This window comes from Lithobates pipiens, unplaced genomic scaffold (assembly GCF_037356315.1).
Source record: "Lithobates pipiens isolate NorthernLeopardFrog02 unplaced genomic scaffold, aLitPip1_a1.2 Scaffold_18, whole genome shotgun sequence".
NCBI classification, from domain to species: Eukaryota; Metazoa; Chordata; class Amphibia; order Anura; family Ranidae; genus Lithobates; species Lithobates pipiens.
In genome coordinates, this window is record NW_027507758.1 from 146,084,757 (window position 1) to 146,098,744 (window position 13,988).

Here is a 13,988-nt window from a genome sequence, read left to right on the forward strand (position 1 = left end):
AGATGTGATGGAAGGGAATAGAATATATACTTATAAAGAAATTACGCGGGAATGGGAACAGAAACCACTAGATAAATGGAGACACACTCAATTACAACACTTTGCACAAACTCTACCACAGCCACTATGAGGAAAGAGACACCTGAGACCCTTTGAGAAACTATTTGAGCCCCCTAAAGCCTAGAGAAAAGGATATAAAAAATATATCAAATATTGTTGCGGGAGACGAACTATGAATATCCATCCTACCTAGAAAAATGGAAAAGAGAGATAGGCCTTTTAAGCAGCGACGACCACAGGAATAATATAATAAGGCTTTCTCACTCTGTAGCAAAGAGCATGCAGTCAAAATGTCGTACAAGCTCCTTGCAAGGTGGTATGTAATCCCAGAAAGAGCGCACGGCTACAGAGGAGATAATTCGCCAACTTTTTGGCGAGGCTGTTCTACACTGGGGACTTTCGCACATATGTGGTGGGAGTGCCCCAAAATACAAATTTATTGGGACAAAATAATAGAAGCAATTTTTGATATAACGGGTGAAAGGATTAAGAAACAACCATGGGTATGTCTGTTTCACGACACAGAGAAGGGGGTGACACAATATAAACTGACTTTAATCCCTTATTTATTGAACGCAGCGAAGGCTCTGATCCCATGCTTGTGGAAAACCCAGGAGGCCCCGACTATGAAAGAGTGGATTGAGAGGGTAGAGTGAATAAGAACCATAGAAGAGTCGATACACAGGACAGAGGATACAGGTGGGAAATACCATAGGATATGGCATCAATGGCTGGCATTTAGGGCAACGGAGAGGCATCTGAGGTTAATGTAGAGATAATGTTAATGGGGGGAAGGAGGTGAGTGAGATGGGATAGGGGGTTCCTTTTTTGGGGGGGGGGGAAGAGGGAGGGTTGGAAATAATGAGGTAAAAATGGTAATGTGTATAATGAATGTAAAAGATTAAATGTTTGTAAAATATAACAAAAACAAGAAAATAAAGAATATATAAATAAAAAAAGGAGCAGGTCCTACTGGGATGGTTTGATTCTATTTGTTGCAAACTCTGGAAGGAAGCGCTAACCCGGGAGCAGCATCACCAGGGAAAAGTTCTCCCCTCCAACCAGGAAAGGTACTGGTCGCAGTATGGATTGCAGGTGCTATTTTTAGGAGAAAAAACGCACAAGGAGCAGACAGCTGAATTAAGCAGGCTGGTCTAGACAGAGATGAAGCTGGATGAGAGTTACAGAGCTCTCCGGTGGTATGTATCCCAAGCATGTCCCTGGATAGCGGATGACAGCCCAACGGAAGGCTTAAGCCATAGCGGCCTGGGACTGTTGTATGTGAAGCTGACAGGGGACTCTAACTTTGGGAGTGACTTGGAGTGGCGGTTGGACAAAATCATGGAATTCAGAAAAGGGCTACTGAATGTCTCGGAAGTACACTGGGCACTGGAAGATATAGTGTTTCTGGTCATTCAGGAATTGGAACTGGAGATTGCCTACAGACGGCTGCTAGACTCTGCTCAGTGCCAGGGCTGGGCTCCCTTTTCCTGGGACTATCAGGAAATACCTGTTGATAACTCTGAAATCCTGGCTGAAGAGTCAGCAATGTGGCAGAGTAACAGCGTGCTTTGCCAACCTGCCCCCACAGCTATGGGCGTGAAGGTCTTATGGTGGATGCAGCAAGTGCTGACTGACCTTGATGATCCTGTTTCTGCATGGGATGATCTTGGATGGAGGAATGTGCCCATCCAGCAGCTTGCCAGAGAATCTGCAGTGGAAAATCAGAGATTGCCATCCCCAAAGCTGAAGCGCTGACAACAGGGCAGAGCTCTTCTAACCTCTACCCAGCACTGATAGCATCTTCTGGGTTCCATGCACAGGAGATGGCGAACCTCTATCCCCAGACACCAGTTGCAGAGACTGGGGATTTGATAGACTTTTCAGCTGAGGAAAAACAACCTGATAAGCCTCCAGCAGAAGAGCTGGTATTAGGGCCAAACTTCACTGTGCTCTGCCCAGCACCAACAGCAGAAGAGCTAGTATTAGGGCCAAACTTCACTGTGCTCTGCCCAGCACCAACAGCAGTATCTGTGGAGTTACAAGGAACTTCCCTAGCTGAAGCCCTGGTCACCGGACAGAGGGTCCAAGACCTCTGCCCCACACCTGTGGCAGTTTCAGAGGCTCAGGGTGAGAAGGTGGCAATCAATTCCCAGCAGAAGATACAGGGGGAGAAGGGAGAGGAGGTGTTTGTCGTCCCTCCCCAACAGTTGGCCAGGGTGGAGATTTGTGCACCTGGGCAACAGTACCAGAGACATGTTGTCCCAGCAGCCAGATGATGGAATGGAAAAGGAAGCAGCCAGCTCACCTCCCCAATAGCAGCTAGACAGTTTGGGAGTGGAGGAAGACAGCCTCCTGCCACAATGGTTAACCAGAGCGGATGATGTGGAGGCCCCAGCAGAAGTGCTGCCACCGGGGCAGAGTGCTACCAACCTCTGCCCAGAACCGGCAACAACTGTGGAGTTCCAGGAAGCCGGGGCAGTTGGCCCCTCTCTCTCCGGTGACAAACTGATGTAGTGAAGCTGCTACTCCCAGCTGAATCACTGGCAACAGGGCAGAGTGCCGCTGGCCTCTGCCTAGCACCAACAATGTCTCTACAGCTTCAGGAAGCTGGGGCAATCAGTTACACTGTCCAGCAGCAGACGGCGCCCCAGAATTATGACACCAACCCAGCTAAAATGCTGGCAACCGGACAGAGGGTCCAAGACCTCTGCCCCACACCTGGGGCAGTTCTGGAGGCCCAGGGTGAGGAGGTGGTGGTCACTCCTGAGCAGCAGATCAGGACCCAAGGAGAGAATGCAATCTGCACTTCACAACTGCAGCTTGAGCTGATATTGGTGGATGGGACTTCATTCTCCACTTGTAGACTCCACAGATCCCCAACAGCCTGATGGAGCACAGTCACCCTGTCTTCTCTCCAGCAGCTGAAAATACTCCAGGGAGAAGGGCCGGTCCAAGCCTCTCCACAGCGGCAGATATGTTCTCTGAGAGAGGCAGAGGTTAGCTGGGTGAGGAATACTCTGTTTGGAATAATTTGTTTTGGGTACTGTGTGGATACCGGCATTGGGGGACTGGAACCACTGACTAACTTCAGAGTCAACCCGTCTGGGGTCTCCTCCTGTGTTAGTCTCCTGCCGAAAGGGGAGAAATGTGACAGACCTAGTCGGGACAGAGGCTGTTGGAGGGGACTGAATGCCAGCCTCTTGCCTGGCGATTATGGGCCCTGGCATTTGGGGGAACAGTGCTCTTTGTGAGCTATATGCCTGGGGACCCCTGAAGTGTTATTTAGATTCAGGTCCATGCCGTCCCCCAAGACACACAGACTCTGGAGATGTATATGCCATATTAGCAATAGACTGAATCACACTGTTGGGACACAAACTGTTAGAGGCTAATGTCATCAACCCCAGCCACCTGTCTGTTGTGTAAGTGAGTCTAGTTTGGCTTGTAAGAATACTCCACACAATGTTGTTGTGGTAATTAACCCTGTGTTGATGTTTATGGTAATATGGTAATGTGTATTGAATAGTCAGTCAGTGAGCTAGGAGATGTACCCTGAAAAGTCGTATCTCTCAGACAACTAGTCTGGGTCAATGATTAGATAATTAGCTCATGCTAATTAGGTTAGGTTTTAGTCATCTTGCTGTATATATTTGTGGGAGATCTCAAATAAAAGGCTATTCCTGATGTACTCCAAGACTGGTGTTGTCTAGTTCTTGGGGGTCCCTATAGCCAGATCCATTGGCGTTGTGTTCCAGGATTTAGGAAGCAGAATACTGATGGAAACACTCAAGCGGAGTGTAGGGGAAAGGTTCCGTCACAATAAGCCTTCCTGACATGCAGGTACCGAACGGCCGGTACCAGATGGTGGACACTGGGGTGTGGCTAGAGTACTGGGAGGGATTTGCTCTTTGCATGATTGACAGGACAGAGAAGCTATGCCTGTTGTGTCCTGGGTGCAGGAATCCTACAGTAGCGGTCGGAGTCTGGCTGAATTGAGGGCACTGTGAAGAGCATTTAACTATGCTGATGCCCAGTGACCTGCCACCAGTGCCCTAAGCTGTGAACCTGTCCTCAGTACTATGCCTGGAGTGGAAAGAGGAATCCCGGTCGGCTGGAGGAAGTTCAGGGGTGAGTGGCATGCAGGGCCGCAGCCTGCTAGGTTTACACCACTTCTCCTGTGGAAGAGGTGGGAAAATCGCAGCAGTTCAGAGCACAAGGGAGGAAGAGCCATGGCAGGAGGTGAGAGATCCAAGCCCAGCTCAGGATATCCCAGTGAAGAAGCTGGCTGCTGAAGTCCACCCTGTTAGCCCCACCTAGCAGGGGCCAGCAGTTAAGGACAGTGAGTTTTCAGGTGAGCCAGAGGGGAGTGGCAGTGGTGATGAAATAGATTGGGGGTCTCCCAGACTGGAGGCTGAATTTGGGCCCCTAGGAGTGGAGGCTGAGTGGTCCCCAGAGAGATAGTCGGAAGAAGAGTGGACTTGAGAGCAGCAATACACAGGGGGAGAGCGGGTAAGAGGTCCATTACCCCTGAAGAGGCAGGGTGCATGGTGGAGGAGCAGCAGCAGCAGCCCACATCCACCTGCACATACAGACAGCTAACAACTCCACAACTCTGTTGTACCCCAGCTCCATCCATGGTCCAGACAGAGCCAGCTGTCACCAGTGGCAGGTTAAAGGCACGAGCCATGGCCTATGTCACGGACACTGGCTGCAAGGACCTTTTTCTGTCCACATTCACCCTGTTATTTGGTATTGCTATATTAATCTTTTTTTGTTAAATTTTTGAGAGACTGTTTTCTTGCACTTGCCCAAAGACTATTCTTGGTTGTTAATTCTGAACAATACATGATCATTGAAAGAGCTGATCACATTGACCTGCGGAGACGGACTGTCTGGTCACCTAGCCTGCCTTAAAGTGGTGTTCTACAGAAAAAATAAAATTCATTAAAATTCCTAAAAGAAATAAAAAAAAAAATTGTAAATTTTTTTTTAACTCACCTCTAAAGGCATGTTGCTAGGGGGTCCCTCATAGTCTGCAACCTTCAGTGCCTGGGCTGGTGACATCACTTCCCCTCGTCACAGGAAAGGCTCAGCTCTGCCCCTCCCTCCTGTCAGTGATCTGGGACACGTGACAGGTCCCAGATGACTGTATGGCCAATCACGGCACAGAGAGGGCAACGAGCAGGCTTCATTCCCCCACATCGCTGGACCCTGGGACAGGTAAGTGTCCGATTATTAATTTTTTATTTTTTTTCAGGGGAACTCCTCTTTAAGTGTTGTGTTAATTAACATGTTAATTATGTAATTGTCCTTTAAGTTGTTGCTGGGGGGGGGGGGGGAGTATCTATGAGCCAGCCCTACCTCATTATCTAACCCCTTGTGTTAAACATATATAAAAAGGCTGTATTCTGTAAAATAAATCATTCATGATTCTACAAGCTATTTTTGGCTAGACTTGTATTCAATGCAGCTATAATAATATATCTCTCTCATGGTCAGACTGGAGGAAGAGCTATTACTGATGGAAGCACTCAGCAGAGTGTGGGATAGGATCCGTGACAGCCTACATACTGTGGATTGCTCATTCTTCACAGGCATGTGTGTTACTTGGATGCGGAAAGCACAGGGAGCTCCCCAGGTTCTCCCTGTTTCAGAGGGAGGTACAGAGACTACTCTGGATTGGACTTTCCGTATGCTCCACAAGATGTCATGGACATCATTGAGGTCTTCTGCACCAACTGGGAAGAGGAACTTATCTGGGACTACTTGCATGTTCCCAATCCTCAGAGGGTACCTCACAATAAAGACGCTTGGGCCAGGTTCCAGGGTGTCTGGAGGGAGTGGAGCCTAGGGCAAGCCGTCTACATGGACTGAGTGGTTGTTGTGAAATCTGGATGGCTCAGTCGAAGCTATTCTATTGCCAAGAGGGGGTCCCAATGGAAAAGTCATCAGACTGCCCAATCCATATATGTACTGTTGAGCAAAGGGGCTGACGCCGGATTCCAGCCTGAAGCAAGGCAGCTGATGTATTAGAAGAACTTCTTCCGACTAAGCCGCACTCTACAACCACCCTTTCCAGATGTGGGACTTGAGAAGACAGTGGGGGTAAGGCCTAGTGTGCTGGTGTAAAGAGACTAATGCTGTGGAGGGGTTCCTCCTTTTCAGAGACTCTTTGAACAAGTTTTGTTTCTACCAGCAGGCTCATAACCTCCTGCTGACAAAATGTACAGTTAGATAGAACATTAGTGTGAGGACTGTGTGTGTGTTTTCTTTTGTTTTCCTATGTTGCAGGTATCTTCAATGGCGGCTGTCCTCATACTCAAGTGAATAGCCTTCGTGGACATTTCTATCTGCTCTAAGTTGCTGGGAGGGCTTCCCTAAAGGGGAGGTTCTCCGGCAAACATATGCCTTTGAGAACACGTATAAATTTGTTGTGTTTGCTAGCTGCAGGGATCTGTAGTTAGGATTTATATTTGCTGTGTACATACTTTGAAAAAACAAAAACTATTTTGAACATTTATATTTCTGATATACTTAATGTATTTGTACACCCTGTCCAAGTTTTTTTTCCCTTTTCGCCTTCCCCCTTTTATTTTAATGGGATGCCCTTGCTCCGGTGCAGGAGCTTATTTAGAATTTTTCCTGCCAATGGGGGCATGGCTGATTTTTAGAGGGAGGTGGGTATAGCACCTTCTAGTGTGTGCTACTAGTAGTGACAGTAGGTAAACTATACTCTGACTCATGTTTACATGGTGAGTCTGTAATTAGGTCAGGGTTACAAGAGTTCAGGGCTGGAGGACTCGTCCTGGCAGCTCTCTGGTGCCCCCGCCTGTTTATAGAATATTGGAGAATGATATGGAATTAGTGGGTGGAGGTGAGGAGGAGCTGCCTTGAATATTTATGGGTTCTCATTCCCAGGAGTGGGCCTGGCAGGGGACTGGGAAACCCCCAAATAAACATGGGCCATGCCGGAAGGGGGAGCCGGGTGGAAGAGGGAGAAGCAGTACTGAGGAGAGTCTGTCGGTAGCCCTTAAGGGAGGGCCCGGAGACAACAGAAGAGATGTCAAAGGCCCCGCTCGACACGTTGCATCACTTGTCACATGACATCATCACTTCTGGTGTCTCCGGTACCTGGAAGTCAGTGGGGAGGCTGTAACCTCTCTTCCCTTTCAGCAGAAGGCTAATACAGGAGGAGACCCCGGACGGATTGACTCCGAAGTTAGTCCATAGTTCCAGTCCTCTAATGCCTGTACCCACACAGTACCCCAAACAAATTGTTCCAAGCAGAGCATTACTCACCCAGCCAACCTCTGCCTCTCTCATAGAATATACCCGCTGCTGGGAGCAAGTGTGGACTCATAGTTTCCCCAGGAGTCCCTTTAGCCGCAGGAGAGAAGACAGGGTGGCTGGGCTCAGTCCGTCATGCAGTTGGGCATCTGGGCCGACTGCCCAGCATCCCTGGGGTATACAGGTGGAGACTGACGTCACATCCACCTTTACAGGAAATCTGTCCTCTGTTAGTTGAGGGCAGAAGCCAAGCAGCACTCTGCCCTGTTGCCAGCCCTTCTGCTCCGGCTAACTGTTGGGGCAGTAGACTGGACTCCTCCACTCCCAAACTGTGCAGCTGCCATTGGGGAGGGGAGCTGGCGGCTTCCTTTTCCGTTCCCTCATCTGGCTGCTTGGATGACATGTCCATGGTACTGTCTCCCATGTGCCCTGATCTTTGCTGGGGAGGAAAGACTGTTTTCTCCACTCCGGCCGACTGTTGGGGAGGGACAACGAACACCTTCTTCCACTGTATCTGCTGCTGGGAAGTGATCGCCACCTTCTCACCCTGAGCCTCCGGAACTGCCACAGGTGTGGGGAAGTATCCTTGCAACTCCACAGATACTGCTGTTGGTGCTGGGCAGAGCACAGTGAAGTTTGGTCCTGATACCAGCTCTTCTGCTGGAGGCTCATCAGGTTGTTCTTCCTCAGTAGGAATGAGCTTCGTGTTCGAGTCAAACATACGTTCGACTCGAACATCGGCTGTTCGGCGAATTCCGAACCTTATGGGCCGTTCGCGCCAAATTCGTGTGGCACTCACAGCCCACAATGCACTGCGATGGCGCAGTGCATTGCTGGCTCATGATTGGCCAAGCATGCACTGTGACCCCCACATGCTTGGCCAATCACAGCGCCGGCAGTGAGGAGAGCCATGATTGGCCACAGGCAGGATGCCTGTGGCCAATCATAGCTCAGGCTGTGTAGTACACGCCCCACACTATATAAGGCCACCAGCGCGGTGGCCTTGTGTAGTGTGTTGGCGTCTGTAGCAGTCTGTAGCAGTTAGTGGGTGTTCTGTGTACCTTCAACACAGTATACACCGATCGTTATCGTTCTTGCTCTTCTGTAGTGGTTGTTGTCTGCTTGCCCTGACCGCAGTATAAACCGCTATATTCACCTATATAGCTAGCGATATATCTATCTTTTATAATAGAGCTTGCAGTCAGTGTTAGGAGATTGTGCGTGCTGTCTGCGTGCTCTGAGCGCAGTATACACGGCTATATCCACCTATATAGCTAACTATCTTGCTTGTTTTAAATAGAGCTTTCAGTCAGTGTTAGGAGATTATGCGTGCTGTCTGCGTGCTCTGAACGCAGTATACACCGCTATATCCACCTATATAGCTAACTATCTTGCTCGTTTTAAATAGAGCTTGCAGTCAGTTGTAGGAGATTGAGCTACACTTTAAAAATGTACCAGTTGAAAATTACAAACAGATTCAACTTAACACAACAAATCTACACAGTCCCTGTCTTGTTTGCACCGCCTGTATACTGCTGTTCTGAGTATATAGGGCCTGGGGGCCACACGCATTTCCTTTTTTTAATATGGGTACGGGGTTCCCCTTAATATGTGTACAAGACCCAAAGGGGCTGGTAATGGGCAGGGAGGGCTACCCATGCCATTTTTTCCCAATGATTTTCAACCATATTGCAGGAACCAGATATAACATTAAAACCGCGGGCAGTTTTAAATGACGTTATTTCCGTTAAATTTCATTTTGTGCAGGGACTGTTCTAAACACGGGAAACACGTGCCACTTCACAAGCATACTACAGACACCCCCCAGGCACGATATTTAAAGGAATATTTCACTTTTTTTTTTTCACTTTAATCGTCATTAAAATCAGTGCTCCCGCCAAAACGGCCATTTTTAAAACTTTTTTTTGCATTGACCCATGTCCCCTGGGGCAGGAGCCAGGTCCCCAAACCCTTTTTAGGACAGTATCTTGCATATTAGCTGTTAAAATTAGCACTTTTAATTTCGAACGTTCGAGTCCCATAGACTTCAATGGGGTTCTAACGTTCGTACGAATTTGGGGTCCGTTCGAAAGTTCTGGTGCGAACCGAACTGGGGGGTGTTCGGCTCATCCCTATTCCTCAGCAGAAAAGTCTATCAAATCTCCTGCTCCCATTTCTGAATGGCCAGAAAATATATATCTGCCAGTGCCTAGTGCACTTCCGAGACGTGCAGTAGCCCTTGTCTGAAATCCATGATTTCCTCCAACTACCACTCCAAACCACTCCCAAAGTTAGGGTCCCCTGTCAGCTTCACATACAACAGACCCAGGCCGCAGTAGCCAAGGCCTTCCATCAGGCTGTCATCCGCTATCCAAGGGCATGCTTGGGATACATGCCACCGAAGGGCTCTGTAGCTCTTATCCAGCCGCATCTTTGCCCAGACCAGCCTGCTTAATTCAGATGTCTGCTCCTTGTGCATTTTTTCTCCCAAAAACAGCACCCGCAATCCATACTGTGACCAGTACCTTTCCTGGATGGAGGGGAGAACTTTTCCCTGGTGATACTGCTCCTTCTAGATTTTGCAGCGGATAGAATCAAACCATCCCAGCAGAACCTGCTCTGACACTGGTCCTCAGTGCTGTATCTGCATCTCTGCAAACCTCCTTCTGAATTCCTCTTCCATAGCGGCTGGTATCTGTACCTCCCCTGCTATCCGGACCTTGGATCCAGGTGGAAGTTTGGATGTCCCAGACTGCAGGAAGCGTCCCACTGCTTGCCACCAATGTAACAAAATGTCCCACACTCCACTTGAGTGCTTGCGTTATATACCACTTCCTCCCAGTCTGAATATAGATATCAGATATTCCAACCGCTCACAAGCACAAAACAAGACAATACTTGTTTAGTTGCTGAACATGGACTGTTTATTAGAACCAAAATACAAGTCTTATATAAAGGTGAGGAGGAGGTTCCTACCTCCTGCTCATATTACTCTAACAATACAACTGTAACCAGAAACATAAATTAATATGAGCTAATTAACTACTCCCTTAAATAAACCGATGTGACTCTGTGCCCTCCTGGGCATTGTTATGATTAATCAGGATTTCCCTACAGGTCACACAGTAGATTATACATTATAATAAGTATAAACACAGGACACCTTCACACAATAGCAGGAGCTCCAGCAGGAATCGGCCTGTCTCCTATTTTGTACAGAGGCCAATGTGATCAGCTCTCTCAACTAACATGTTGAGTTCAGAATCAAACAAACCAAGAATAGTCTTTACATATATCCTGGGAGATATTGTGGATAAATATTACTTTCCCATTTTAAGTAATCCAAGATATATTTTCTCAGTCACCCTGTGCCAGAATGGCACAGGATGACTTAGACATAAGAGGTGCATGGGGTGCCTGAAAAAGGGGTTTACCAACCTTTCCAAGGGATTCTGGGTTTCATGGGCCCTCCCATCACAGAGGCGTTCAGCTGAGATCTATTTTGTTTGTACATGCTGTTTTACAAGTATTTATATTGTGAGTGCATATTTTAATTTGATTGAGCCCTAGTTCACATTGGTGCGATTTGGCATGCATCAATTGCCATCAATGGCACCATCCTAAGCGGTGCGACGCCGCATTTGCGGCACCATACCAATTTTCAAAAGTAATCTCTGTACTATGTTTGGCAATTTTGGGGTGCGATTTCAATTGACATCTGTGCAGAAATCCACACAGATGTCTCTCAAATCTCCCCCAAAATCAGGACTGACATGAGTGAATGAAATCGTGAGAGTTCAGCTGAACTCGCACAATTTCATTCCCACAGTCAGTGTGAACCAGATCTAAAGAGGTTTTATACTTTAGCAATATTGTGCTATGAGCTCTTTCTTCTCTATGTTTGAGTAAACTGGAAGTGAGTGGAGTAGATCCATGCTTACCCTGCGGAGGGATCCCTGGTGGAATACATTGAGCCAGTTGGAAATAAACAAAATCAGGAGACTTTTAAAAAGGTGCTATGTGTCCTCATGGTCATATCTTAAAGGTGAGCGGCCAATTCACTCATTGGTGGCTGGTGGTGGATATTTTTCAGCACAAAAGATTACTTCAACACTTTTAGTAATAGTGGAGTGGATGTTGTTGGTCATTGTGAACTATTTGTATACTTACGGCAGAATCGATATACCCTTTTGGACTACTTTTAATTGTCACTTTGAAACACTGGATTGGATGAGGGCACGTTGTGGACCAATGAAATATATATGTTTTTTTTGTTACAATATTTATTTGATTTATGTTTAGAAGTTTTATAAGAATTGTTATGTAAAGGTGATAAATATTAATTGCAAAACTTTGAATAAGCGCACCAATCACATAAAATTTGTAAATTAATGAAAAAAAACTGTGATGATTCAGTACAAGGCACTTTCACCCCCTTCCTGCCCAGGCCATTTATCAGCTTTCAGCACTGTCACACTTTGAATGACAATTGTACGGTCATGTACCCAAATTAATTTTTAATCATTTTCTTCACACAAATAGAGCTCACTGCTGTTTTTTTTTTTTTTTTTTACAAAAAAAAGAAAGAAAAAAGACCGAAAATGTTTTTTAAAAAACAAGTTTTTCTTAGTTTCTGTCAGTAAATTTTGTAAAATAGGTCATTTTTGTCCATCACTGATGTGTGCTGATGAGGCTGTACTGATGGGCACTGATAGGCTGTACTTAGGGGCACTGATGAGGCGGCACTTATGGGCACTGATTAGATGGTACTGACGAGGAGGCACTAATATGCAGCAGTGATAGGCACTGATATGCAGCACTGATAGGTGGCACTGGTGGACACTGATAGGCGGCACTGATTGGTGTCACTGATTGGTGGCACTAATGGGCACTTCTTGCACTTTCCAGTAATCAGGGCACTGATAATCAATGCCCTGATTACCTGCCCTGGTCTCCCCTTACAAAGAGATTCCCGCTGATCGCCACTAATCGCCACACACTCTGTTAGTGTGAGGCGAGGAGAGCTGATTAACGGCACTTCTGCATTTACATGTGACTGGCTGCGAAGAGCCGTGTCATCAGCTCTTTACAGAGATTGGGGTCACACCATGTCCTAGGAACATGATGCGGCCACAATTGCCATGCTGCGTGCCCCCGTTGGCAAATGAGAGCGGCTGGTCTGGGGCGCCATTATATGATGTCCACCCAGAACAAGAGCGACACCGCCATAGCTCCCAACTGTCCCTGATTTCGAGGGACTGTCCCTGATTTGGAGAAATGTCCCTCTGTCCCTCATTTTGGTCTGATCTATATAGATGTATGTAAAATTAACTTTTTATCTATCAAAAAGTGTTTTCCAGCGCTAAACCTTTCATCTGATTTCTAAATTGCTGCATCTGTAAATTCCAAAAGCCAATTTAAAAGAATGGTAGTGGTAAAATAAGCACTTGTGGGTTTAACCAATCTTGTTTTTTTGGAAAATTCTCCTTTAAGGGGGCGTGGCAGGGGGTGTGTCTTATGCCTGCATACTTTTGCTGATAGGTGTTCCTCATTCCGATCTGAAAAAGTTGGGAGGTATGCGCACTGCCCCTCCTTCATTTGATGGTGGGCAGGCAGCAATCGGTTAAACATAGCTCCCAACTGTCCCTGATTTCAAGGGAGTGTCGCTGATTTGGAGCAATGTCTGATCTATATAGTTGTATATATCTTTTAAAAAATGCTTCCCAGTGCTAAATCTTTCATCCAGTTTCTAAAAGCCAATATAAAGCAATAGCAGTGGTAAAAAAAAGGCCTTGTGGATTTAATTGGCTTTTGTTTTAGGTTATTTCTCCTTTAAGGGGGTGTGGCAGGGTGCGTGTCCTATGCCTACATACGTTTGTAAGTAGGTGTCCCTCATTCCTATCTCAAAATGTTGGGAGGTATGGGTTAATTTTTTTTTTTCACAAGCGTTTACAATGTTATTATAACACTCACATCTCCTATTAAAATTGTCCTCCAATGTCCGATTTCATCTTTTAAAAAAACCTTGATGACTGTGCTCTGGCCATTGTCATTCTGCTTGTGGGCATGTGCCCCGTTCTCGTGCATGCGCAGTAATGCACCGCGGCGCTGTCAAGTATGCAGTTTGCCATAACAATGGGTGGCGGCGGCGGAAGTACCTAGCCCTCTGCGCTGCCCACTGACTCCTGGGAAATGATGACACACATCTCCCAGGAGCAGTAGCAAGCATAGGCGCAGAGGGAAGTGACGTCAGGAGCCAAGGCACTGAAGGAGGCAGATTACGAGGGACCCCCTAGCAACAGGCATTTAGAGGTGAGTGAAAAAACCTTTTCTTTATTCACATGAATGAAATTTTTTTTGGGTGGAACTCCACTTTAACCGCTTGCCGACCACCTCACGCCGATATACGTCGGGAGAAGGGCTCGTACAGGCAAACTAACGTACCTGTACGTTGCCCTTTAAGAGGCGGCCAGCGCGTGCCCGCGGCAATCTCCATGACGGGTCACGATTGTTGCGGGGGTACCCGTGGTCGCCTCACGGAGAGGAAGAACGGGGAGATGCTAAAGTAAACAAGTATCTCCCCGTTCTGCCTAGTGACAGTGTCACTGATCTCTGTTCCCTGTGATCGGGAGCAGAGT